Raw genomic sequence first — 26,552 nt, forward strand, 5'->3', positions numbered from 1 at the left:
CAATTAGCCAATGGAAATTAAAGTAAGGGTGGTTCCTATGAAAAGTGTGTCTGAGTATGGACTCCAAAAGGAAGATAAAAGATAAAGAAGCTATATACGTGTAGTATACAGAGATGTATTTGCATCATTGAATGAGCAAGCTTGTCCACCCTGCCTTAGTTTGTTGTTGTTGTTCTGTTTTGTTTTGTTTTAGGCTTTTAGCAGCCCAAAGCCTTGGTTTTTTAGTTTCTGTCTCTAGTGATAGGTGGAAAAGAGGATGAGGAAGGGGCTTTACTGGCCCAACCAGAAACAGTAACTAAGAACCCATGACTGTATTCTCTCCCTTGGCCATCCCTTCGAAGCTCTATACTGGTAAGTTGAATTGCTGTAAATAGTGACTCTAAATTCAACTTAACCAGAAACTCTAAATTCAACTTAACCAGAATCTCTAGAGGTGAGTCACAGGGATGGGTATGTTTTAAAGCTCCTTAGGTGGTCCTAATCAGCAGCCAGAGCTGAGACCACCGGGTTTTGTAGCTGCTGCTCTATAAATAAGTACTATCTTGTATGTTTTAAAACTTTTTTTAACATGTCCTTATGCTGTATGTGCCCTTTTTCAACTTTCTTCCTGGCTCAGGATTAGGCCTAATATTTTGATTTATTAAAACTGGTAGGAGCAATTAATTTATTTTAACAGCTGCATGACATTCTGCTATAATCTCTTTATCCTCCTACTAACGCAAAGTTTATCTTCTATTCTTGTACATCTTTTCTTGTCTTCATGATCTCCTTGTGCTAACTTTACCAAATTGGGAAAAACTAAAAAGTCCAATAACACTAAGTGTGGTAGGAATGTGGGAAAATGTAATCTCTTATACAAAGCTAATGTGAGTGTAATTCTGTACATCTGCTTGGGAGTCAATCAGTCGTAATACTTAGTGTTGACAAATGATCAGATTATTTTGTATTTTGGCAAAGAAATTGTCAAAACCCCTTTTATTTGGTTCTAGTTTTCTGTGGACAGTAAACAGCTCATTATTCTAACCATCTGTACTTTTAGGGGAACAGAGACACCAGGGGGCTGGAAAAAATTTAAAATATTAAAAATGTTTTAGTAAGTTCATTATATGTTAGGTTATATCTGAAATTATTAATAGAAATTATTAATAGAAAGTAAAATTACTGTTCTCTAACTATGTCCTATACCAGTGATGCTTTCTGGCTTTCCAAAGCTATTTAAAACATGGTTTATTTAAGTGAATTAGCTCTTAATGCATAACCTCTTCAACCTGCACCTCCTCTTTGCTCCAATAGAATCGCTTTCCAGCCACGTTCTAGTAAATGGTACTAGGCTGAAACACTGGGCTCCACATATGGAACAGTTATTAGACCAAAGGAAGCACAGAGTTGTAATCCCTGGGAGAAGGAAAACAAGACATAAGCCTTACAATCAAAAGAAACCTCTCCCCTCCTGGGCAACGTAGGAAACCACATCTCTATAAAAAATTTTAACAATAAAAACATTATCCCATCATGGTGGTATGTGCCTGTAGTCCCAGCTACTCAGGAGGCTGAGGCAGGAGGATCCTAGGAGGAACCTAGGAATTCAAGGCTGCAGTGAGCTATGATTTCCCCAGTCTCTTAAAAAAGAGACCCTATTTTAAGATGAGAAAGGAAAGAAAAAAAGAAAGGGAAAAAAGAAAGAAAGAAAGAAAGAAAGAAAGAAAGAAAGAAAGAAAGAAAGAAAGGAAAGAAAGAAAGAAAGAAAGAAAAGAAAAAAAAGAAAGAAAGAAAGAAAGGAAGGAAGGAAGGAAGGAAGGAAGGAAGGAAAGAAGAAGGAAGGAAGGAAGGAAAGAAGGAAGGAAAGAAGGAAGGAAGGAAGGAAAGAAAAGAAAAGAGAGAGAAAGAGAGAGGAAGGAAGGAAGGAAGGAGGGAGGGACGGAGGGAAGGAAGGAAGGAAGGAAAAGAAAAGAGAAAAGAAGAAAGAAAGAGAAAGGAAGGAAGGAAACAAAGAGACAGAAAGAAAGAAAGAAAAGAGAAAAAGAAAGAAAGGAAAGAAAGAAGAAAGAAAGACACTTTGCCTACTGTTGATATTAGAACTTAAAAATTGGAAGCTTGCTTTTTTTCATAATATTTCCCTAATTTCAAAGGAATCCATTTCTCTATAAAAACAGGAAGGGAGAGAGGGAGAGAGGCAGGGAGGGAAGGAGGGAAGAAAGAAATTTAGAAGCTTCTGCCTGAAAACACTCTCCAGACCAAGAGGTGGGGCAAAAAAGTCCAAGCAATGCATAGCAGTCTCTCTGAACTGACGAGATACATTAAAGTTCAGGGATCCCAAGGTAGCTAGAATTTGTGTGATAAAATGCAGAAAAGTGATAGCTGTGCTGAGAAATCTGCATAGAAATTCCGTAAGTCTACAGAGGGGAAACTCCACAAGGCCGAACAAATAATTGCTAAGGAACACAAAGATCAACAATTCCTGGAACTCACAGAGGAGCAATAGACATTTGTGTTCCAATAATGCAGAGCGGAGGAATTTCAAATAGCTGAGGCATTCAGTAGAATCTCCAGTAGAATCTAGCCCTAGGCTAAAGGCTTTTGTAGACCTGCCCTAATAACGCTTAAAAGCAATCCTCCAAAGGATCAAGATGATTTGCAAATAACTTAACTGCCTGACACAACAAAGCTCAGCGCTATTTACAGGAAGACAATAAAATCCACACACTCAGCAACCTAATAACACAATGGTCAGCATCCAGTAAAAACTTACTAGACATGAAGTAGCAAATGAGACCCAAACGTGGAGTGGAAAATCAGTCAATAGAACCAAAACCACAATCAACATCAACTGTGGAATGAGCAAAGACGTTAAAACAACTTTCATAAATATGTTCAAGGATTTAAAATAAAACAACTTAATGTGTAGAGAAGAAGGATATATAAAAAAGAACCAAATGGAACTCCTATAGATAAAAAATATAGTATCTGAAAAAAAAAATCACTAGATCGGCTTGACAACAACAGTTTAGACACTGCAAAAGAAAAGATTAATGAACTTGAAGAAATAACAATAGAAATTATTCAAAATAAAGTAAATAGAGAAAAAAAAAACTGAATCAAATTAACAGAGCCTCAAAGACTTCTAGGATAACAGCAAGTTGTTTAAATGTGTAATTAAATCCTAGAAAGAGGGAAAGCAACAACATATTTAAAGATAAAGTGGTTGACCACCTTCCAAATTTGGTGAAAATTATAAACTCACAGAAGAAATTCAATGAACCCCCAGCAAGAATATACTCAGAAGTATGCCCTACAGTCTGTGGCTGTAGCACCACTTTGCATCATATGCTCCACCTGACCAGCTGTGTAGAGATGGAATGCAGAGACCTGGCTAGGCTCATGGTCTTGGGAGTCAGTATGGGGGACTAGTAACAAAATTCACAATCAGGAGATCAGAAATCCAGAAACTGGGACAATGTCAAGTTGAAGACTAAAGTGTTCAAAAACTAGCATCAGGAGTGGAGAAGGATTAGGTCATTGGGAGGTGCAGCTGAATTTCCTGAATCGGATGTGTTTGTTAATTTCTAATTGGACTGAACACTTGTTGTGGCAGTTTTGGGTCACAATCCTAAGGGTCTTCTTGACTTTGAACAGGTGCAAGACTGAACAGTGTTCTCTGTGACTCAGTTCAAGATTTCCCTTTCAATTTTCTTTCCTCAATAAGCCAACAAGGCCCTCCTCTCTTTATATACCATAATGGTAAAATCAGCTCTATACTCATCAACTGCGGGTAAACTTTACTATGCCTGATCTTGGGTCCCTGACTTATTTACAGAACTTCTGAGAACTGTGACACTAACTAACAAATCACCTCTAAGAAGGAAATTCTCCCTAAGGGTGTTTCATGCCTGGAAGTTCTTGGAAAGAGAAAAAGAATGTTCCTTACATTTAGAACAAATTAAGGCACTTGAAAGAGAGAGGACGTTACATCTTGTGTGAATGGTTGATGAGTAGCTAATTTTTTTTTTTTTTTTTTTTTTGAGACGGAGTCGCGCTCTGTCACTCAGGCTGGAGTGCAGTGGCGCGATCTCAGCTCACTGCAAGCTCTGCCCCCTGGGTTTACGCCATTCTCCTGCCTCAGCCTCCTGTGTGGCTGGGACTACAGGTGCCCGCCACCACACCCAGCTATTTTTTTTTGTATTTTTAGTAGAGACGGGGTTTCACCATGTTAGCCAGGATGGTCTCGATCTCCTGACCTCGTGATCTGCCCGTCTTGGCCTCCCAAAGTGCTGGGATTACAGGCGTGAGCCACTGTGCCTGGCTGAGTAGCTAATTTTTGGAAAGCCACAGGGAAAATGCCAGGAAAGTTAACATTTGCCTAGTGTCTATATTAGCACTTAAAAATTAGAAGCTTGCCTTTTTCCATTTCTCTATAAAAACATGAAATAAACACAAAAACAAAATAAAATAAAAATCATCTATAAAATCATCTCCCCAAAATACTTACTATTAACATTTTGGTTTCTATCTTGGAAGATCCATTTTGGGGGAAACAATATATAATTAAATTTGGATTCTAATGTATAGACATTTGCCAACTAATTTTCTTCAGTTATAAAAATTTTCCTCATTCATTGAATGCGTATTATTTATTTTCTTTCACAAAATTGGGATTACGTGCTACGTATTCTTTTTTGTCACTATTTTTTCTCTTAATCTACCATAAATATTTCTCCATGTGATTCATTCTTTCATCCATTTCCTCAAAAAATCAATAAATACTGTGAGCTAATTTTACCTGTCTTTATAATGGTTTTATCTATTTTTTTCTGTCTAATTTTTCTTATTCTTTCTTCTTGCTATTAATTATAATGATGAGCATCTTTGTCTTGTTCACGGCTTTAAAGAGAATACCGCAACATTTGACTGATAAATATGATGTTGGCTGCCAATCTAAGATAATCTTTGTCATGCTAGTTGTCTTTTTATTTCCAGTTTGATAGGAGGTTTACTTGATTGTGTATTTATTATTTATTTTTAAGTAATGAATGGGTGTAGGATTCCATGAAATTATTTGTTGGCACCAACTGGGAGCTGGGGCAAGGATAAACACAGAACTTGAGAAGACCAGTTGAGGACCTATTTAATTGTCTCATTGTCCATATCAGAGGAACCAGGGCTAAGACACCAGATGTGGAAGAGAAAAGAAGAGGAGGTCTGCCACCTGTGCAGCAAAGGGAGATAAAAGAGAAGGTAGAGATGGCTGGGAGATTTAGAGCCTGGCTTCTTGGGAGGCTGACCCCAAGTTCAATGGGAAAGATAATGTGTTCAGCTGCTTGTTGAGCTGGAGGTAATTGAGACATTCACATGGAGGTATCCAGCTGACAGATGAAACTCTGGGTCCTCAATAACAAGAAAGAAGGAAAGTTAGATTCACAAATGTACTGCATAGAGGCATATCAGGGTCTCAAGAGGACATGAGACAACCAAGGAGAGAGCACATAGGGTGAAAAACACCGAACTTGAAGAAGGTAGAACTTTTAAGGGGCTCTTGGTAACCCCTTGGTAGTTAGCGTGTTTATTTTCTGAATGCCTACGTGCCATTTAACAGGCACAGGGGGTAGAAAAAAATGTCTTGGTTTGGGGATTAGGGGTACAGGGATCTGAAATAGAAAGCAAGTCTTTCTCATACATAAGACAGATTGGTAAAGACCCACATAAAGTAGGAAGGAGAGAGAGACTGTACTCAGGAGTCTGTAAGAGTGACCCTGATCTATCAAGCGGGCAGCGAGGTCTTTGGCTGAAAGAAGGGGATAGGACAAAGTTTAAGGTGTGAAAGAAGTAAGAACAGGAACAGTTGTGATAGAAGGTTTGCAGGAAATTGGGAATGAAATGAAAGATTGTTGCCTCTGAAATGTCAACATTGCATAATGGTGTTGGAGATTCAATCAGTTTCCACCTCTTAACTTTCTCCAGAAGGGCTCAGCAATTTGGGATTCAGAGGAAAAAGAAAGAATGAGGAGCCAGGATGTCATACAATTTTCACAATCACCCTATCAGTAAGATACGTTACTGGCCCCATTTTGTAAAGGAGAGAATTGTCCAAGATCATGGGGCAAGTAAGTAAAGCAGTCTAGATTCAGACACCGTGTCTAGGATGGCAAAGCACACCTTAATCCCAGCTTGCTCACTCTCCCATGCCTCATCCTGTGTTCTCTACGGCCAGCCCCTTTTATATGTGGTTTCTTATTTAATCCTCATAACAACCTTGCCAGATGGGTAGTGTGCCCTCATTTTATGACGGATGGCAAAAGAGGGATTTAAACCAAGTTCTCTTTCACCCCCAGAGCCCATGTTAGTGCCTTTACCTAGCTTCCTTCCTACTCTTTTGATCACTGTGTGTGGATTCTTAGGACTTCCCTTGGCTAGATTAGGTTTATACACAGTATAGTATTCTGGACCAGACTTACAAACAAATCTTCATTTTGTTGGAACTAAAATGATGCTAATAGCTTTATCTTGATATTCTTGCTTATTATCTTTGTTTACATCCAAAACCCACTCATATTGGTAGACTTGAAATCCTTATACCTTGAACTGCCTCCCCTCAAAAATAAACAGTTTTGCACTTCCTCCTCCTATACCATTATGAAATTTTCCCAGTTTTCCCTTATAAGCTTGTTATTCACTACCAACAAAATCCTAGTGTCAACTGCAAACTGGAAGATTTAAGCCAGTATAATTAAAACTCAAAGGCAACTGCCTTTGAGGAAGAAGATCCCAGGAGTAATAAGTTCCCAGCTGTGTGTTTCCTCCGGGTATAAATTAAAAAGCCCATGAACACCCTCCAGGGTTTCCCAGCACAGTAGGTTCACTGAAGAGTTTGAAGGCCCTTGTGGTTGATGTCACAAGTGGCTAGTGAGCCCAGCCTCTTGCTCTTTAAGTAACTTAAAAGATTGAATAGCGTTGGGCAGAGAGCACCAAAGACCCTGAGGAACTGGGTACAGCAACTGTAAGAGTGGAAGGTGAGTCTTGCATCTCTAAGGTCAAGTAGACATCAAAAAAGAATTTTATAATGGACGATCGGTTCACAAAACTAATAATCTCAACCCATATGAGTTAGTCAAGAGTAGGATCAAATGCATATACAGAAAACCTATCTATCAGTGGCTTAAAACAACATAGGGGTTTCTTTTGTTTTGTGTCTCACATAAACGAAGCCCAAAGGTAGGCAATGTATGGCTAACGTGCTGGCTCCATGATGTCATGGAGACTCTGGCTTTGTCTAGCTTTCTGTTTCCTGCTCAGGGTATTCATCCTTGGTTGTAGAATGGCTGCTGCAGCTGTAGTCAGTGTTCCAGGCTGCAAGAAGGAAGGATAGACACAGCGACTTCTGTTAAGTCTCTTCAGTCACCCTATTTACAAGGGCGATGAGGAGGTGTAGTTTTCTGCTGGGTGCATTGTTGCCTTTCATAGACTCAGATCTCTTATTGAGGAAGAAAGGAGAAATGGCAGTCAGGCAGTCACTGCCTGTCACTGCCCCAGAAAGAATACAATAAGCTACATAAACTTACAGCCAGCTTTTGGAGACCAGTCAGTTTAGACTGTGTAAATGCTTATTTTTGTTTATCTGGGCTCTGAGAGGCAGTGCAGACCTCCTCCTCACTACATGTGGCCACCATACCAGGCATCACCACTACCCCAATGATCCTGACCAGTTGGCAGATGTCCAATGACATTGAGTTTGGCTCCATGGTGTACCATCTCTTTCTATCTGGGTCTGCCTTTTGCATCTTGCAAAGCACGTTAGCTTAATCCTAGATCCCAGCAGATGGTTCTCTTCAAGTTTTAGAGCATTATGTTCATTGATACTGATACCCAGGAAGGAGAACTCTGACAATATTCCCATTCTCTCTTGTGTACCATTTACTAGCAACACCTTCACCACTGTCTTAGTCCATTCTTGCTACTATAACAAAATACTTTAGACTGGGTAATATATAAATAATAAAAATTTATTACAGTTCTGGAGTCTGGGAAGTCCAAGATCAAGGTGCTCACAGATTTGGTGTCTGGTGAAGGCTTATTTTCTGCTTCATAGATGGCACCTTTTGCTGTGTCTTCACATGGTGGAAGAGAAAAAAAGGACAAACTGGCTCCCTTAAGCCGTTTTATATGGGCATTAATGCCATCCTTGAGGGCAGAGCCTTCATGGCCTAATTACCTCCTAAAGGCCCCGCTTCCTAGCATATTGCACTGGGCGCTAAGTTTAAACTTAAAGTTTGAAGGAACACAGACATTCAAACCATAGCAACCACCGAACAATCAAACACCACTATGTGCCAGGCACTGTTCTTGGTGTGGAGTCAACAAAGATGAAGAGCAGTTCTCTTCTTGAGAGTTCAGAGACTAGTGGAGACAGGAAGGTAAACAATTACAGTACGGTACGGCAGGTGCTCAAGTAGAGATTTGAAGAGAGCCCGGGAACACTGAGGAAGTCATCAACCGCATCCTGGTGGATCCCGAGCTCTAGGAAATATAGGAGCACCCGGCCACCTGGGCATCTGGGCGGTCTATAAAAATTCAGCTTCCCAGACATTGTCCCAGGAGTTCCAACATCACATATTCAAATTCCAGCATCTACAGATGTGTCTTAAGAATGTGAATCTCCTTCCACACAAAAAGTCCCAGGTAATGCTGGCACAGAAGTGGACCCCACTTTGAAAAGTTCTGCTCTAAGGGGGAAGGTAGGAACGGATATGCTGGAGAAAGAAGGCTCAGAGACAATGACTTGTGAGTTAACAGGGATGTCATTCTACACAGAGGAGGGACAGCTTGGGCACTCAAGCCAGGCAGGGTGTGGTTTGTCTGAGAAGAACAAGACACAGGGACCAGAGCATGAGCCAGGAGCTTGTGGAAGTGGCAGAGTCACCGAGGATGAGGCCAGACTGTATTCACAGCACCTCATGCTGCAAAAGCTGTATAATTTTCCTTGTACAAGGCTACAAGTTGGGGACGCAGGAGTCTGAGCTCCGAGTTTCCCAGGGAAGGGCTGACAAAAAGAACCAGGGTGCACTTGACCTAGGCGAGTCTGACCCTGAGGCCATGCTGGCTCCTGTGCCCTGCCTTTTGTTCCCTCCTGGCCTCTGCTTCAGCCTTGCCTGCCCACCACTCTGCCTTCTGCTCCTCTGAGAGGTGTTGTATTCTGTTGCAGGCCCCTGGCTTAGATACCCTTTCATTTCTGTCTGTGTTCACTACAGGCCGATTAGCTGCTTCTCCATGAAGATAAGGACCACCCTCTCCGTGGACCCAAGGAAAGGCATTTGCTCTCAGCCCAGGCAGCACTTACACATCACCCTGTTCTACCTGTCTCATCACTAGGTGGGCAGCCTGGGCCGGCATTCCTCCAGCTAGGTGTACAGCATCACCCTGTTCTACCTGTCTCATCACTAGGTGGGTAGCCTGGGCTGGCATTCCTCCAGTTAGGTATACAGCATCACCCTGTTCTACCTGTCTCATCGCTAGGTGGACAGCCTGGGCCGGCATTCCTCCAGCTAGGTGTACGTTTACATGGGGGACCTGAAGACTTTCGCCATGATACTCAGGCAAGGATAGTTACAGGGGAATCAATGTCCAGTGGTATTATTTCCAATATTAATCTGCTTGAAAATGAGCTATGTTCAGAATGTACCTTTTCTCACTTCAGAGAAAAAGATATATCCCTTATCCATCCCAAATCTTGCTTTAGTGCTTTGCTGCAGGAGGGAGTTTAAAGCAATGAGATAAACTTAGTGATAAATCAAGGCCCTTGAGCTCACAAGGCTTTCTGCCTTCTCCTGTCTTATACATATTTCTGCAAGAGAGAAAGCATATTGGCCCATGAGGGCTCATAATTCAGAATATCTAAGTCATGTAGGGCTGCGATGCCAATCCATTTAAATCAATGTAACTGGAATTTTTTGCAGGATGAGTGGATTTTTCAAAATACAGTAAATCAAACACACAAACAAATATTTCACCTGATATCTTTCTGATCTGTCATGCTTTAATCAATAAACTAATGAAATTGTTTTAAATAATATAAAATATGTATTCCAATTATAATCAATTCTCATCTTATTTTACCATATAAAATATTTAACATTTTCTATCTCCTGTTAATAAGAAGTAAACTTGTTTAAACCTATGATGATGAACATGCTAGATGTCAATTTAAAAACATCTGAAGGAGTATGTAGATTTTCAAATTTTTTTAACGAGGTTCACATTAAAAGGACATTTCAGTACAATGAGGTAGGACACTGGCCATCAAGGATCACAATTGCTTTTAATTTAAATCAACCTGTGTTAAGTTTTTACTCTGTGCCAGGCACAGTAGGCATCTTTAAGATAAGCGCCTGTCTGTGTCCAGTAAAATGTCTGGTCTCCTGGTGATGGGTTTCCTGGTCTCAAAGAGCTCCACCATCAGCCTCCTATACTGAGAGATACACACGTCACACAACAGGACCAGAAGTTCCAACTTGCACAGAAAGTCATTCCAAAAAGGCAACACCCCTAGTCACACATTTTAGGCCTCATGTTGTCTGGTGTCCAAGAGCAACATGAGATAGGCTAAAGTGCCAAGCGGTGCCTTGAAGCCCCATGGCCACCAGTGTGCAGTGTGCGTTCCCTTGAGAGTAGACCAGTGATCCAGAGAGTCAGGGTACAACAGGACCCATGTCAAGTTCACAGATCATGGACTATGCGTGTTTACTGGGAGTGTGTGCTTAAGTGTGTCATCCCAAAAGGGGTGAGAGTTCCACAAAGTGTGGATTTATACCATGAGCCAGGCATGAGGTCAACGTGGACATCATCCACAAAGCTACCTCAAAGGAAGCCAGACTTTGAACAATGGACAGGATGTAGACAATCAGAGAGAGGCAGGAAACTTGCCCAATCATAATGAGTCAGACATTTATCGAACAGCTGGTCTGTGCTCAGCTCTGCTCAGGGCTCTTAGGAGCTGGGGAAGGTGGATACAGATTTGATAAGGGAGGCCAGACTTGGGGAAAATTCAGGTCATGCTGCAAGATAGCATGTGTTAAGGCCTGCATCCATGGTGCAGGGAGTGCCCTAGGAATTGGGAAGCGGGAGAACTCAGGGCAGATCATATGGGTCAGAGATCAGGGGTCGGGGCAACCTTGTACAGGATAAATAACCGAGCTGGGGCTAGAAAAGGTAAGTGGGATGTGGATGGGAAGAGGGAAGGGCTTCTCAGGTAGAGAAAGCAGCAGGAGCATAGCCTTAGGGGTAGAAATGACAAAACAGAATGGATGTGCAGTATTAAAAGGCAGGGCCAGCTGGGTGTTAAGAGGAGTCATTCCTTCGACCAGCAAAGACTCACGGAACCCCTCCTTACCAGGCACTGCAGACACACAGGAAGGAAGCTGGCTCAGCTCTGGCCCTCACCGGGAGCTCACAGAAGCGGACAAGACATTAAATGAGAATTGGGATCGTGAAGAGGGCTGGGAAGAGGAGGTGCAGAACATCGCGAAGTTTCTAATGGGGTCCAACCTGGTATGGGAAACAGGAAGAGTCAGGGGCCACAGAGGCAACCCTGGTGGGGTCAGGAGAGGATTTGGAAAGTAGGATTCAGGAGGGGGTTTGGAAAGTAGGTTTATGGCAGACAGGGTAAGGTCTCAAAAGCCAAGGAGAGGCAACTGCTGTTTGTTCCCCACGCATTTCACATGGTGGAGCATGAAGCCATCTCATGTAGGGAAATGAAGTATTGGTGATGAGGCCTCGGGAAGATCCGTGTCATGGCCATTTGCAGGCTGGATTTGGACAGAAAGGAAGTGGAAGCAAGGCAGCCAGTTAGGGAGATGCTGAGAGAACCTAAGAGGGGCATTATGCATCCTGCACAGCTGGGCCCGGGTCCCAGAAGGAGGACAAATGCATTCGTGAGGTTGATTTCCTGTGTCTTACCCCACAGCTGCCAGAGGCTACCTAGGTGTCACTGCTGACATTCTTCCAAGGGAGAGCTTTGGGCTTCCGCAGGGAGAAAATGCCTGTGTAAGTTTTAATAGAAAGCAAATATGAGACGATGCTATCATTTTTAAAGTATACTTGCATTTTCCACATATTCATTTCAGGCTAATACCAGCTTTTTCTCTTTCTGTTCTCCTTGCCTTCTTTTTAACATTTTTAATGTTCTTCTGTGCGTTTGATTATTACATTCAAACTACTTACAACAAACCCTAAAACTACAACCAGAGCTGTTCAGATCCTGCCCCATTAGGGAAGGAAGGTCCAGCAGCACAGAGAGGAAATGAAGAGACGGGGTCAGGCCTTAGACTGCCTGGTGATCGGACAGCAACCCCAGGCTGTTTGCTCATATTTATTTCTGTCAGGCCTTTAGAAAACACATGTGTTTTTAGGTAGCTGTTTCCAGGGCTCTCGGTTACAGGGAACATCTGGGATGTGTGAATAAGTCATCTTCAGCAAAACAAAGTACAGCTCCAGTAAGGCTCTGTGTGCAAAAGGCCAGCGGCTGTCAGTTGCCTGCCAGTTGGCTGCTCTGTGCGGAGACTCCAGCCCGTTCACCAAGGTCTCGCTGAGAAGCCTGTGCTGGGCAGCAGACGCCTTGTGCTCTGAAGGATTTGTTCCTACATGACTTGGAAACAGTTTGTCCCCGTTAGCTCAGTCGGTCTGTGTCTGGTGCCAAGAAGGCTGAGGTTGCAGGTTTGATCCGGGAATGGGTCAATTAGCTTTGCACAGAGGAAAACTTTGTTCCTCTTCACTCACTGCGCCCCAGCCTAGCCGGCATCCGCCAAGTAGGAGCCAAGAGACAATAGCCGTGTTCTTCCTGGGAAAACCAACAGTGAGTTCATCCACGCTGCACCGTGGGTCAGAAATGTCCTCCTTGCCCACTAAGAACATTTTATTGTATTTGCAAACACATCATCTGTAATGCTTTCAGTTCCCCTCCTGGGAGCCACACTGTGAAAATGAAATGCAGTCGCCTTGATGCTTTAGGAAAGCAGCAAGAATCACTGGGCTGATCAAAGCCTTGGACACTGGAGGAGCCTAGATTTGCTTGCCAGTTTTATGGGAGATAACCAGTATTTGATATGAAGACATATTTGGGGCCAAGGGAGATTTGGTGTGAATCATTTTAATCAGAGGCTCAAGAAACCTGAACTGGGTCTGACCCCACCTGCCTCCCCATGTGAACAGAAGCAAACAGAAACGGCTGCTGCAAATGAGGGTCTTGAACAGCAGATGTTAAAAGCGAGTGCTACTTAGCGATCTCAGAAATACTCGTGGCTATTGAAGTAGCATTTCTCATCCTCTTACCACAAGATTTGACAAGCGACTTGACGCCCTTCATTGCAGCCATTCTCTTTTCTTTTTTAGAAGTTTCAAAATGTGTGTGCAATATGCAGTCATGATAGTTAACTTTCAAATGGTTCTCTGTCTACCTACAGGAAAGAGAAGATATTACATTGTTTCAGAGATGGATGGTCTGGCATCGTCTTTGTTTTGGCTCAGAGTAAGACACAGCCAGTGAGTTCTCGGCTGAGGTGATATATGTGAGTGTCACGCAGGGCATATGTGCATGCTTAAGCCATGATCACCCCTTCCTTAAAGATCCTCTTAGTTGCTACAGCTAAAGCTATGCCCCCAAATGCTGTCAGGCTACAGTTTTAGTTGTGTATGGCATCAACGATAATAAATGTGCACGATTTTTACTTGTTTTACTGGCACCTGTAATTCTTCCAATGACATTTCCTATTCTCCAAAATTGATACCTAGCTTTCACCTATCTCATGAAAATACAGCTTGCTGGATTCAATCCTGAGCATTCAGGAGAAGAGTAGGAAGGACAAAGGGACAAATAAAACACAAAAGCAGGAAAGTTTTTTTTTAAAATAGTCCATGGCAATCATTAGCATGCCATCTTCATTACTCAGAGAATTTCCAGATGATTGGATGCTCATTTTGGCAATTAAAACTTCCATATCAAAACATCAACAAAAATATCTATAGCCACTATATCTAAATTAATTAATATTCTTAATACGTTTGAAAAAATATTATGCTGAGATGATATTCAACAACTTTTGACTTACAAAAATTTTAATTACACGTGGTTCAATTAAATACTAAGACCGTAACAAATAAATGGCTCCAAATTTTTAGTAGAAAATACAAATTACTTGAACCATAGAAAAAAGTGTAACTTAGCTAGGCACAGTGGCTCATGCATGTAATCCCACAAACTTTTTGGGAGGCCAAAGTGAGATGATCACTTGAGCCCAGGAGTTTGATATTGCCCAGTGTGGGCAACGTAGCAACACTCTGCTCTACAAATTTTTTTCAAAAAATTGGCCGGTCTGGTGGCACACGCCTGTATTTCCAGCTACCCAAGAGGCTGAGGTGGGAGGATCACTTGAGCCCAGGGGTTCAAGGCTGCAGTGAGCTATGACTGCACTACTGCATTCCAGCCTAGGCAACAGAGCAAGATCTTGTCTCTAAAAAGGGAAAAGGGGGGTGGGGAAGGAAAAATGTGTAACTTTACTAATACTCAAATAACTGCAAAAAGAAACACACACACAAAAAAAACAGTCCATTTCCAGCCATCACAGATAGCAGGGAAGTTCACAGAGTAGACCGTCCTGTGCTGAGTGTGGGGAAATCGACCTTCTCCTATAGTGCTGGAAGGGATGTAAATTGGCACAACGTTTCTGGAAAACAAATTAGCAGTAACAAAAATGGTGGGGTTTCTTTGAATGTTCAATTCTTGGCTCTAGTATTTCCAGTTCTGTGAATTTATCATAAGAAAATACAGGTCAAATAAAATATTCTGTGCATAGATGCGCCTTGCAGTGTTCATAACAGTAAAAATGTGGAGGTAAACTCCACGTCCAGCAATAGAGAAATTAAGTAGTGATTAGAAGCATGGAAAGTGGAGTCAAGCCAACTTCTGTCTCAATCCCCCTTTGGCTGTTTAATAAGCATGTGATGTTAAACACATTGCTAAAACCCTGAGCCTCAAATTTCTTATCAGTTTATATGATGAGACTAATTCCTACCTCACTGGGCTTTTATTAGGGTCACATGGAAAAAATGTATGTACATTGCTTGGAACAGTGTCTGGAATGCAGAAAATATCAGCTTCTCTTTATTATTATTTAGTCATCCTCAATATTATACAGTTATTGAAAGAATGTTTAAGAATAATTTATAACAACATAGGAAATATCTATTATATAATGTGGAAAATCTATGTAGTTACAGAGAGGCTGTGGTGCAGACTGTAAAATATGCGTTAAAAAAGAAGACAAAAAGGAATCATATATGAGTCAAAATCTTATAGGGGTTGTCTGGGTCTTGGAATTAGGGGTGATTTTCCTCTGAGCTCTTAACCTCGGTGCTTTTTCCAACTTTGCTATAATGAACATTATTTCTGTTGTCATTGAAAAGGGATAAACTGTTTTCTAAAACAAAACACCAGCCTCTGGTGTTTGGCCTCCAGAGAGAGCAGGTAATTGTTTTGATCCATGGCTCCCAGGAAGGGATGGAGGGCAACTGGCACGCAGGAGACGGGGCACAAACGAGGAGCTACAGCAGTTGGCTTCTGGGTCCTGAAGCTCCACGGAAAACTCTGCAATCCTGGTTATCCTGGGCTGTGCTGGAATGAAGAGAGCATTAGTTGAGATCAAGCCTTCACTGCAGAGACCACACGGCTCTGTATCATGACTCCCTCTTAGGATGACACACCATACCTGGTTCTCTGCTGTTCTGCGACATCCCTTTGGTCTCCTCTCCTGCTAGTGGTTGGGTGGAACCATTTGGCTGAAATACTCTGTTAGTTCTTACCTTTTGTTATGAGTTCAGTTGTGTCCCCACCAAACCAAATTCATATGTTGAACTCCTAACCCCAAGTGACCATATGGGGAAATACAGTCATTGCAGATGTAATTAGTTAAGTTAAAACAAGGTCCTTAGGGTGGAGCCCAATCCAATATGACTGGTGTCTTTATAAAAGGGGAAATTTAGGCTCAGAGACATGCAGAATGTGGACACATTCTCTACACAGGGAGAATGCCACGTGAAAGTGAAGGTTGACGTTACACTGCCACAGGAGTTCCCAGGAGCTGGGAGAGAGGCCTACAACAGATCCTTCTTTGCCTTCAGAGGAAGCATGGCTCTGCCAATACCTTGATTTTGGACTTCCAGCCCCCAGACTGTGAGATAATAAATTTCTGTTGTTTAAGTTCATTCAGTCTGTGGTATTTTGCTATGGCAGCCCTAGCAAACAAATATACCCTCACTTTCTCACTCCATGTCATGTCTTCCTTTTTCCCTGTTTTCCAAAGAGAAAAAGGAAAGCCTTCCAGACATGTTCTGCTATGGTCCATGGGCTGGTGGGTGCACAGAACCCGCCCAGAGGCACTCTGCAATCAGCAATGCAGTGAGCTATTCACAGTCCAACCACAGTTGCCTTCTGATGAGAATGCATCACGCCACATGTCGGGGGGCCATACAGGAATTCCCACACCTGTTGTCTAGATGCCTGTGTCTGGTTAGAACCACTGCATGCTTTCTTTCAGTGAGTATTTATGCTAGGCACCAAAAAACAATGGCAAAAACAAACATTAGTGTGATGTCATAAGAATGAAACCTAAGCTACTATACAGATTAAATTATAAGTTTCTCCGGATGTAAAAGAGTTCCCAAATGTAGCGTAACAAGTTAGAAATTCACGTCTCAATCACGCAAAAGTCCAAGCAAGCGTGGGGACCTTGCTTGTGATGTTTGTCTTTCTTATGAATTGAATTTTGTGTCTCCCCGCAAGCCTGCAAAATCCGTATGTTGAAGCCCTAACCCCCGATGTGATGACATTTGTAGATGTGGTCTTTGAGAGGTTAAAGGTTAAGGTTGAATGAGGTCATAAGGGTGGGGCCTTTATGCAATAGGGTATGTGTCCTTATAAGAAGAAGAACACCAGAGATCTCTGTCTGTCATATGAGGGCACAGCAAAAACTCAACCCTCTGCAAACCAGCAGGAGAGCCCTCACCAGGAACCAAATTGGCTGGCACCTTGATCTTAGACTTCCCACCTCCAGAAATAAGCTCCCATTGAGAAATAAGCTCCTGCTGTTGAAGCCATCCCATCTGTGGTATTTTGTTACGGCAATCCGAGCTGACTGAGGCAGTCTTCTTGCCTGTCAGCCTTGACCTTGCTGCTCTGTTTCCCCATTCCCATGACAGCCCCTGTCACATTGGCATTCCACCCAGCAAGAAGGAAAAAAGAGACAGGAGCGCACACACTTTCCCATGGAGGCGAACAGCACACCACACAGCCCCTCGGGGCCCACTGGCCAGAATTCAATCACATGGCCACACTCAACACACTGGAAGCTGGAGAACAGAATCTTTCTCTGTTCTTCAGCCTGTGACCAGGTTAAGGATTCTATTTCTTTTGAGATGGAGTCTTGCTCTGTTGCCCAGGCTGGAGTGCAGTGGCACGATCTTGGCTCACTGAAACCTCCGGGTTCAGCGATTCTCCCACCTCAGCCTGCCGAGTAGCTGGGATTACAGGTGCACCATGTCTGGCTAGTTTTTGTATTTTTAGTAGAGACGGGATTTTGCCATGTTTGCCAGGCTGGTCTCGAACTCCTGACCTCAGGTGATCTGCCTGCCTCTGCCTCTCAAAGTGCTGGGATTACAGGCGTGAGCCACTGCGCTCGGCCTAAAGATTCTATTTCTATAGAAGAAAGGGACAATGAATATGAGGAAATAACCTGCTGTGTGGCCCTTAGTGACCAAATAGATTCTTTATGATATGACCTTTTTGTTAGGGTTGGAAAACTTGAGCAGTGCACAGTTTTCCTGGCACTGGAGAAACCTTTGAGCAAGGTGCTATCTGGAAGAGAAGTGGAACCCTGGTCACATGGGAGGACATGGGGTCTCTCAGGCACAATGAGCCATGACATCTCTTTTCCTCTTTCTCTGATGTCTGCATTGAATATGTCTTTGCTGCTCTGGGATCCACCTTCCAGTCTTCAGTCAGCTAAGAAAATGACCTGTGGGCATGTTGGCTTCCTTTCTTCGGATTAGGTGGTTGTTCAGAGAGAGGCTGAGTCTGATTGTTTACACAAAAAGGAAGTGAACACTGGCTGTGTGCCTGGCACTGTTAGGAGCCATCAAACTGTGTCCAGAAAGGACTCAGGGAAAGAAGATGTTGATATTTCCAGAAATTTTGTGATGTGAAGAGAACTCCTGAAGAGAAGTTGGGAAAAACCAATCTAGTTTTGATTCTGCTGTTTTCAAGCTTGACTTCTCAGAACGTTTCCTCGCCTATAACGTGAGATATTTGGATTCTATCTATAAACCTTTGGGTTCTTTCTGTAACAGAAACTAGCACCTCATCTGGAAAAACAATTCTTTTTCTTCTTTTTTCCTTTTATCCCCCTTCTTTGATGATGCTTAACTCATATGCTTTGCTTGAAGAACTGCAGGGACTGACCTGAAACGCTAAGCTTGGAATCAAGGTTGCAGAACGTCTCACTCTGGAAAGAAGGCGCAGCAGTTCATCTGTATTCCTGTTGCAATCAAGCTAATGCCAGCCAGACCACCAGGTGGCCCATTATTCAAGACAGTCATTGAGACTAGACAGACTGACCAGCATGTATTTAGCTCTTGTACATAATTCCCCCAGACTCCCCCTCACATAACACCTCTGGCCAGCCTGAGAAATTTGAGATGGTCTTTGTGACACTAGCCCACCATCTCCTCAGGTTGCCAGCTCCTCATAAACCTGCTTCTCCTCCCACCAACTCTTGTGTCTCCAGTTTGGCTCTCGAGGAGCGAGCAGCCGAACCTGGGTTCAGTTACATTTCTAAATGCTATGACGCACAGGCTTGAAGCACTCACAAGGCAAGCAACATGAACTCAATTCCCTGAGTCACGGGAAATGACGGGCTCCTATGACTACCCTTGTTTAAAGTGAAAAGGAAATACAGGTAAACTTAGAGTGCCCAGAATTTAGATAGAAAGTTTTTATTCTTGGGGAACTGTAAGTAAGATAATGTGCCTATGAAAAAAACACAAACTACAAGTCCCAAAGAGTGGAAAGCCTGCCCTCCAGATTGGAACCGTGAGTCCAATGGGCAAGGGTTCCAGTTCAGATTCATCCTGTGGAGTGCAGCCCAGGTTTCCATAAAGGTCCCACAATGACTGGAAGTGACTTCCCAAACCCCACCCCTCTACTCCCTCCATGCTGCATCTCAGGGTCAGGGCTGGGTTAGGAAGTAAATTGTGCACCTGTAACATGAAGACAAGCAGAAGGACGTAAGGTGAAGAAGGTTAGGACGGAAGCCCTCCTAGTAATTCACCGGTGTTGGAGAGATGACTTTATTTCTACTTGGGTGAGAGTCAAGCTTTCAATTCAATATCACGCCAAAAACACAAATTACAAGTTGTATGATACACAGACGATTAACCCACCTAATAATTAAATTAAAAAACACTTTTTGAGGGAGAAATTAGATTATATTTTCAGAATCGTCAGCTTAGGGATTTTTATTACCTATTAATAAAAATCCATCTCATCTAAACGTCCACCACCATAACTTTTCTTCTACTTTGTTTCCATTTCTTTTTTTTTTTTTTTGAGACGAAGTTTCACTCTTGTTGCCCAGGTTGGAGTACAATCGTGTGATCTTGGCTCCTGCAACCTCCGCCTCCTGGATTCAAGTGATTCTCCTGCCTCAGCCTCCTGAGTAGCTGGGATTACAGGCATGCGCCACCACGCCTGGCTAATTTTTTATATTTTAAGTAGAGACGGGGTTTCCATGCTGGTCGTGAACTCCTGACCTTCAGGTGATTCACCTGCCTCGGCCTCCTAAAGTGCTGGGATTATAGGCATGAGCCACCGTGACCAGCCCTTGTTTCCATTGGTATAGCATTGTTTCAATTTTGTGTCTGTGCAAATAAAAGTGTCCAGCAATATGAAAGAAAAACAAACATTTTTAGGCTTTTTACATTTTTCGATTGTTTTCTTCAGTGTGTCTTGATTCATTTTATATTTCCCTCTGCAGATTCTTTCCTAGTTTTTTTTTTTTTTTAAGATTTAATCAATGATTCACCATCAGTGATTCGTCACCTTATAACTCTCCCTTTATCTATAGTAACACAGTGCTGGCACGTAAGAGGCACTCAATAAATATTTGATGAGTGAATGAACTCATGTCAGTGGTTCTCAATATTTGGAATAAAGGCCACTTTAGGCATGTGATGATAGCAATAGATTCTTTCCTCCGGTAACGGAACACACACACAATTTTACATGACGGTTTCAGGGATTCATAAAGCCCATCTTCTGACCTAGGGTTCTTTAAACCCCAGATATCACATTAAAGTGTTACAGTGTTTGGAAACACTAGAAGATATTTGTTGTAGGTTCTGGGTATAAGGGAAGATGGTGTCCGATAGTAAATTTATGACTGGGTAATTCGAGCACTATCCCTCACAACTGATCTGGGAGGCACTGTCTGTAATGAAGAAAAAATGGTACCCAAAGCATCAGTCCATAAAACTAATTTAGCACACACTACCCAAAGGGAGGCCATCTGTCTGAATTACAAAGTGTAAATAAGCTCAGAAGAGGTAGGCATCTTCTCAGACTTTCAACCTGCACAAGAATCCCATGGGGATCGTGTTAGAATGCAGATTCCGGCTCAGTGGGCTTGAGGTGGGGCCAAGATTCTGCCTTTGTGACTTGCTCTCAGGGGTTGCCATGTAGCTGGTCTATTCACAGATCACAATTGGAGTACCCAGGCCTCAGAGCATCCTTAGTACCCCAAGGGTACTGTTCCTCTGCACCCCTCTTCCAAAATTTATCCTCACATACACCAGCTTTCAAAAGCACATTTCGAACTTTGTTACTTGGTCATAGAAAGTTGGGTGTTAAAATATGCCCCCTCAAAATAATAAGAACAAACAATCGTTTGAATTATCCAGGGCAGATGTCACTCTCTGACCAACTCTCTGGCTCAGACGTGAGTTCAGAAGGTGCTCCTGAACACCAGCAAGGGGTGGACCTCTGAAGGATCGGGAGGAGATTGGTTCTGCCAGTTTAACATTCTTCCCCAAACGACTCTTTTGCTGAGGCCAGCCAGGCCTTTGCTTCCTTCACCTCATTGTTATGTAAGTATGTGTTTCCAAGAAGGTTAAACCCCGGACCAAATAGATGTGAGCGTTTGTTTGTTTCTTTTCTCTCGGATTGGGGATATTTGAATTGTTTCAACTGATCTTGCTCTACGGAGAGTGTGGAAAAGTAGGGCATAGTTCTTGTCCTAAATAGAGTTCAGGTGAAGGGCTCCCATGCAAACTTTGGTATCTCTCCTATAAACCCGGAACCCAGGCTTCTGGGTCATAGTGGTAATACTTTGGTCTATATCAGGATTTTCCAGCCTTGGCACTATCGACATTTTGAGCAGAATAATTACTGGTTGAGGGAGGGGCAGTCCTTTTGATATGGCTCCACTGAGTGGAGGAATACCAGGACTCTTGTCTCATGTGAATTGGATAAAATGACATGGACACACATGAAGTGGTTTTAAGGAGCGAAGAGTTTAATAGGCAAGAAAGAAGGGAGAAGAAAGAAAGAAGAAGCTTCCCTGTACAGAGACAGAGGGAGGGGGCTCCAGAGCTGACACAGGAGACCCCATGTACCGCAGCAAAGTGGCTGCTTATATGAGGAGGCCGGAGGAGGCGGTGTCTGATTTGCACAGGGCTCAGGGGATTGGTTTGACCAGGCACGTCATTCACGTAGCCTGCGAAAAAACTGGCCCTCCCACCCTAGCCTTTTAATACGCAAATGTAGGGCACCAGGATGTTCTACACACGTGGGGATATGTGGGGGCGGCCACGTTGCCTGGCACATGTGGGGGCAAGGGCAAGAAGAAGATGGCAGGAATTGCCATGTTTGGGTGGACCCAGTTTCTAATGGTTGGTATTTGCATATCAAAGGTTGCCAGCTGGGCTCCTAGAGGCAGCGCTTTCCTGCTAGAGGAGAAACGTTTCTGGAGCTGCTTTAAAAGAAACAACTTTCCAAGGACCCCTTTTCCTCTCTATCTGCCTAAAATAATTTAATAACTCCTATAACACTGTGCTTTGTAGTGTTAAATACAGTGAACTCCAGTTTCTCTTCAAAGAATCAGTATGTTAGTACATTCAGCTCTCTTATTCTTTGTTCTCCATTTTACAGTTTAACTTCCTGGTTCTCTTTGCCCCCTTGCCTCTAGTTTCAGTAAACAACTTTCCTGCCCTTCTAATCAGTAACAGTTCCCATCTGTTCCCCTGGTCACCTTCTCCGTCCTGAGTTACCCCCGTCACCTGCTCTGACCTGAATCATCCTGTGTCACCTGTTCTGTAACCACCCTTCCCACCCAACTACTCATCCTGCCACTCCAGCTCGTACCCCTTTTCTCTTTAAAATAGGCAATCTGAATTAGTTTAGACTGTGTCGACCAACCCTAGCCAATAGGGGAATGACACAGCAGTAGGGGCTACCTGCGTCAGGAATAAGAACCCTTTCCCCTCCCCTGTCCAGGTGTGCTCTCGCCACTGCTCCATCTGTGAGTCACACCCTTCTACAGAAGTAAAAATTGCCTTGCTGAGAAAATCAAATTTATGTTTGAGTGCTATTTATTTGGTGGCACCAAAAATTTATTTACAACAGTAGGATGCCCAGCAGTTTCCCTGGCCTGTGCCCATTAGATGCCAGGAGCACACATTCCCCACCCCACATCAAACCATCAAAACTGACCATCAAAAATATCTCCAGACATTGCCAAATGCACCCTGAGAGGCAAAATCATCCCTGATTGAGAACCACTGGTTTTGTCTATGCTTGGTCCTGTGAGGGTTGAAAGATGAGAAGCACAGGATTGTTGAAGTCCTTGGAGCAAAGCTACTTCCTGAAGATTTGTAGAGGACAGACCACCAGTGAGTCAACCTTCCCAAAACTTTCACATTCACACTTGCCTTACCCAGCTTAGGGTCCTCACCATCACTACAAAAGGGAGAAGAAAAAGCAAGACTTCCTTTGCTGGATGCCCTGGGCACGAATTAGCATGTGAATTGACTCTGCCTAGCTCGTAACTACTCTAGAGAGAGCTTTTTAGGGGAGAGGAGAGAGAGAGAGAGACAGAGAGAGCAGGGGAAACAAGAAGGCCACACCCACTTAAAGGGGAACAGCAGTTTGCTCCCAGGAGAGACACAGCACAGCAAAAGACTCTGGGAGAAATGGTTCCTATTATACCTGGAAAGAGAACAGGGATGAGCTGCCCAGAGTGTCAGGTATCAATGTGCCAAGGTCCAGTTCCTCTAGCATTTCCCAGTGGCTCAACTGCAGGGACCCCTTGGATGCAACTCAGTTATATCTGGCCCTGCATTCCGGCTCTTGCCCAGGTCTTGCATATCCACGTTCTACACTACACTACAACACACATATATCCACTCCTAGAAAATTCCAAAAGTACAAACTGCACTGCCTTCCCAGAGCTCCCATTCTACAGTAAAGCTAAACCGTGGGCTCAGGCACAAGGCCCAGTCAGCATTGTCAGGAACCAATGCCTCGGACAGGATCCACAACCAAGCCATGGTGCACCAAACCCAGCACCGAATGACAAGCCTTGGTGTGGCCTGGATTCACCACTGTGCAAAAGTGTCCAGTGTTTAACATGGAGAAAAGAAGCAGTAAGCCAACCACCAAAGCGAAACCCAAGCCCTCAAAGATCAATGAGTTTTTAATCCCTTTATTGAGCTTATTACTACAGGCAGGTTTTATGCCAGCCCAGGACAGTTTGCTCAGCCACCAAATCTCTCAGCAAAGGGAATTTTTCCTTTTCTCTTCCATCATGAACCCTCTTTCCCCCATCCTCCAACTCTGCCTTCCTGCCCGTTTCTGGTGCAACTTCACTTTTTCTCATCCCTTTCCTGGACCTTTTGTTCCAGGAGCTGTTGTGAAACTATACTGATGGCATAACCAAGCCCTTGCACCAGGCCGTGGTAGTGTGAGTCTGGGTAATCTGAGACGAATGACATCTCCATTCTCAAGAAGCCCTAAGCCAGAGCCCTGTAGGGGTATCTCACTTTCCTCGATAAATACTTGTGCGAAAAATTGTGTTCAAATAAAAACTGATTTTTCACATGTTCAGGTTGGGGATGCTTTTCATGATTGATTTTTGTTATTGTCATCTGACCCTATCACTTTAAGTGTCTTTGCCCCCAAAGCTTTGAGTGAATAGCGAGCTCTGAACAAGCACTTAAATGTGCTGGAGTAAATTCATCAACATTATCTGCGGTAGCTAAAAATGGAAGCAAAGTATAAAAGAGAAAGTAAATAAATCAAACCGCTGTATATTCACACAATGCAGTGCTGGGAGTCATATGCATATTCTTCTCAAAGCACATTTAATCTAATGGCAAATGTTTTTTAAAAAAAATTCTAAATGATGATCCCATTATATAAAAAGAAATAAATCAGAATTATAATGGTATTTACATTTAAGGGGAGGAGTGTGATATTATGAGTGGATTTTAATTTCTTTCTTTGTACATCTCTACAGATTCTAGATACTACCCCATGAATTCATGTTCCTTTTGCAATCAGAAAGGAAAAAGAAGTACTTTATTTCACTTCCCCAGGTATGAGTGCCATGGGAGGCGGGATTCCAGTACGGCCAAGCCTGGCAGTCTCCTGGTGAGCATGCCTGTGTCATTCCCCTTGAGTTTTGGGTGGTCTTGAACATGACACGTGTCACTCTAGTGATTAGACTGTGTTGTCTGGCAAGGTTGAGGACATTTTGTAATGAAGTCTCTAATCAGTTGACTTTAATCAAAAGGGAGTTTATTCTGGTGGGCCTTTTGAAGCTGGTCCAGAGATAAGAGACTCTTCTCCTGCTGGCCTTGAAGAAGCAAGTTGCTGTGAGCTCTACAGCTGCACGGAACTGAATTCTGCCAACAACCACCTGTGCTTGGAAGAGGACCCTGAGCCTCAGATGAGACCCCAGCACCAGTCATTCCCTTGATTGCAGCTTTGTGAGACCTCAGTCAAGTGTGCCTAGACTCCTGAGCAATGGACACTGTGAAATAAGAAGTGTGTGTTGTTTTAAGTTACTATGTTTATAGTAATTATTTTTCACATAGCAATGGGAAATTAATACAAATATTATTTTAAAAATCCAAAGTAAATCCAGTACCCCTATCATTACATCAATACCCACAGTCGTTGGCTGGGAGCAGGCTTGGAGAGCAGGCTGTCGTTAAGGGTTCATGAAGGAATCAAAGGTGTAGTAGTTGGAGGCTGTCAGCTACGTTCTTTCCAAGGGAGATGGAGCAGCCCACCTCCAGGTCCCCACACCTCCTGTTGACATCTCCACCCACAATTCAGCCTCTTCCCTCCCTCTTTTTTAAGACTGCTCTTGTGAAATCACTAAAGACCTGCAAATCCTCAGGCCAGGATGAAGCCCACCATCTTCTTTCTCTGTGCCTGCACCTGTGCCTCTAAGCCTTGGCAATGGAAACAAAAGACACACCTTAGTAGTCACTATAAATGGATCATTGTCACCCTCCAATGGAGACACAACACTGCCCCTAACTCACAACACCCTCTAATAAGTATGTTCTTCTTCTCTCCTCAATGGCAACCTCACACCCTCTCTAAACTCCTCAAACCTCCCACCTCTCCTCCTCATCCTCAACCCCTGCCTGGCCCTTCACTTGAGGCTCCTGACTGCTTAATTATACTTACTTGAGAAAATGAAATCTATCAGTTCAGCATTCTCATTTCCCCATAACTCTAACCGCCCAATGAGTTCACCTTGTCCGCTGCCTGGACAGAGCCTATTTCTCAAGACAGGCGAATTGCAATAGAGAAAGAGTGATTCACACAGCTGGCTGTGCAGGAGACCGGAGTTTTATTATTACTCAAATCAGTCTCCCAGAGCATTCAGGGATCAGAGCTTTTACAGATGACTTAGTGGGTGGGGGTAAGCCAGTGAAGCGAGGAGTGCTGATTGGTCAGGTCAGACATAAAATCAGGGGAAGCTGAAACTGTCCTCTTGTGCTGAGTCAGTTCCTGAGTGGGGGGTCACAAGATCAGATGAGCCAGTTTATCAACATGGGTGGTGCAAGTTGATCCATCAAGTACAGGGTCTGCAAAATATCTCAAGCACTGATCTTAGGAGCAGTTGAGGGAGGGTCAGACTCTTGTAAAGTCTCCAGACACATAACACCTAAACCATAATTTATAATCTTGTGGCTCATTTTTCAGTCCTACAAAGGCAGTCTAGTCACCAGGCAAGAAAGAGGTTTGTTTTGGAAGAGGGCTGTTATCATCCTTATTTTAAACTATAAACTAAGTTCCTCCCAAAGTTAGTTCAGCCTACGTCAAGGAAGGAACAAGGACAACTTAAAGTTTAGAACAAAGATGGAGTCGGTTACCTCAGATCTCTTTCACTGTCTCAGTCATAATTTTCCGAAGGCAGTTTTGTAACTAATTTACAAAGCTCTCCCGG

The 26,552-nt window shown here is 43.2% G+C and overlaps 1 long non-coding RNA gene across 2 annotated transcripts; it reads left to right on the top strand.

Annotated features, from left to right (window-relative positions):
- The first annotated feature begins 20,446 nt into the window (after positions 1-20,446).
- LOC103883423 lies at positions 20,447-25,633 on the top strand. 2 transcript variants are annotated; one of them, XR_645648.4, is made up of 3 exons: positions 20,447-21,174; positions 24,603-24,736; positions 24,879-25,633. It is a non-coding gene; the product is annotated as an uncharacterized LOC103883423 (long non-coding RNA). The 2 variants fall into 2 exon arrangements; XR_645649.4 differs by having other exon boundaries at positions 24,603-24,681.
- The last annotated feature ends 919 nt before the right edge of the window (positions 25,634-26,552 follow it).

The sequence above is a fragment of the Papio anubis genome, chromosome 6 (assembly GCF_008728515.1).
Source record: "Papio anubis isolate 15944 chromosome 6, Panubis1.0, whole genome shotgun sequence".
NCBI lineage: Eukaryota > Metazoa > Chordata > Mammalia > Primates > Cercopithecidae > Papio > Papio anubis.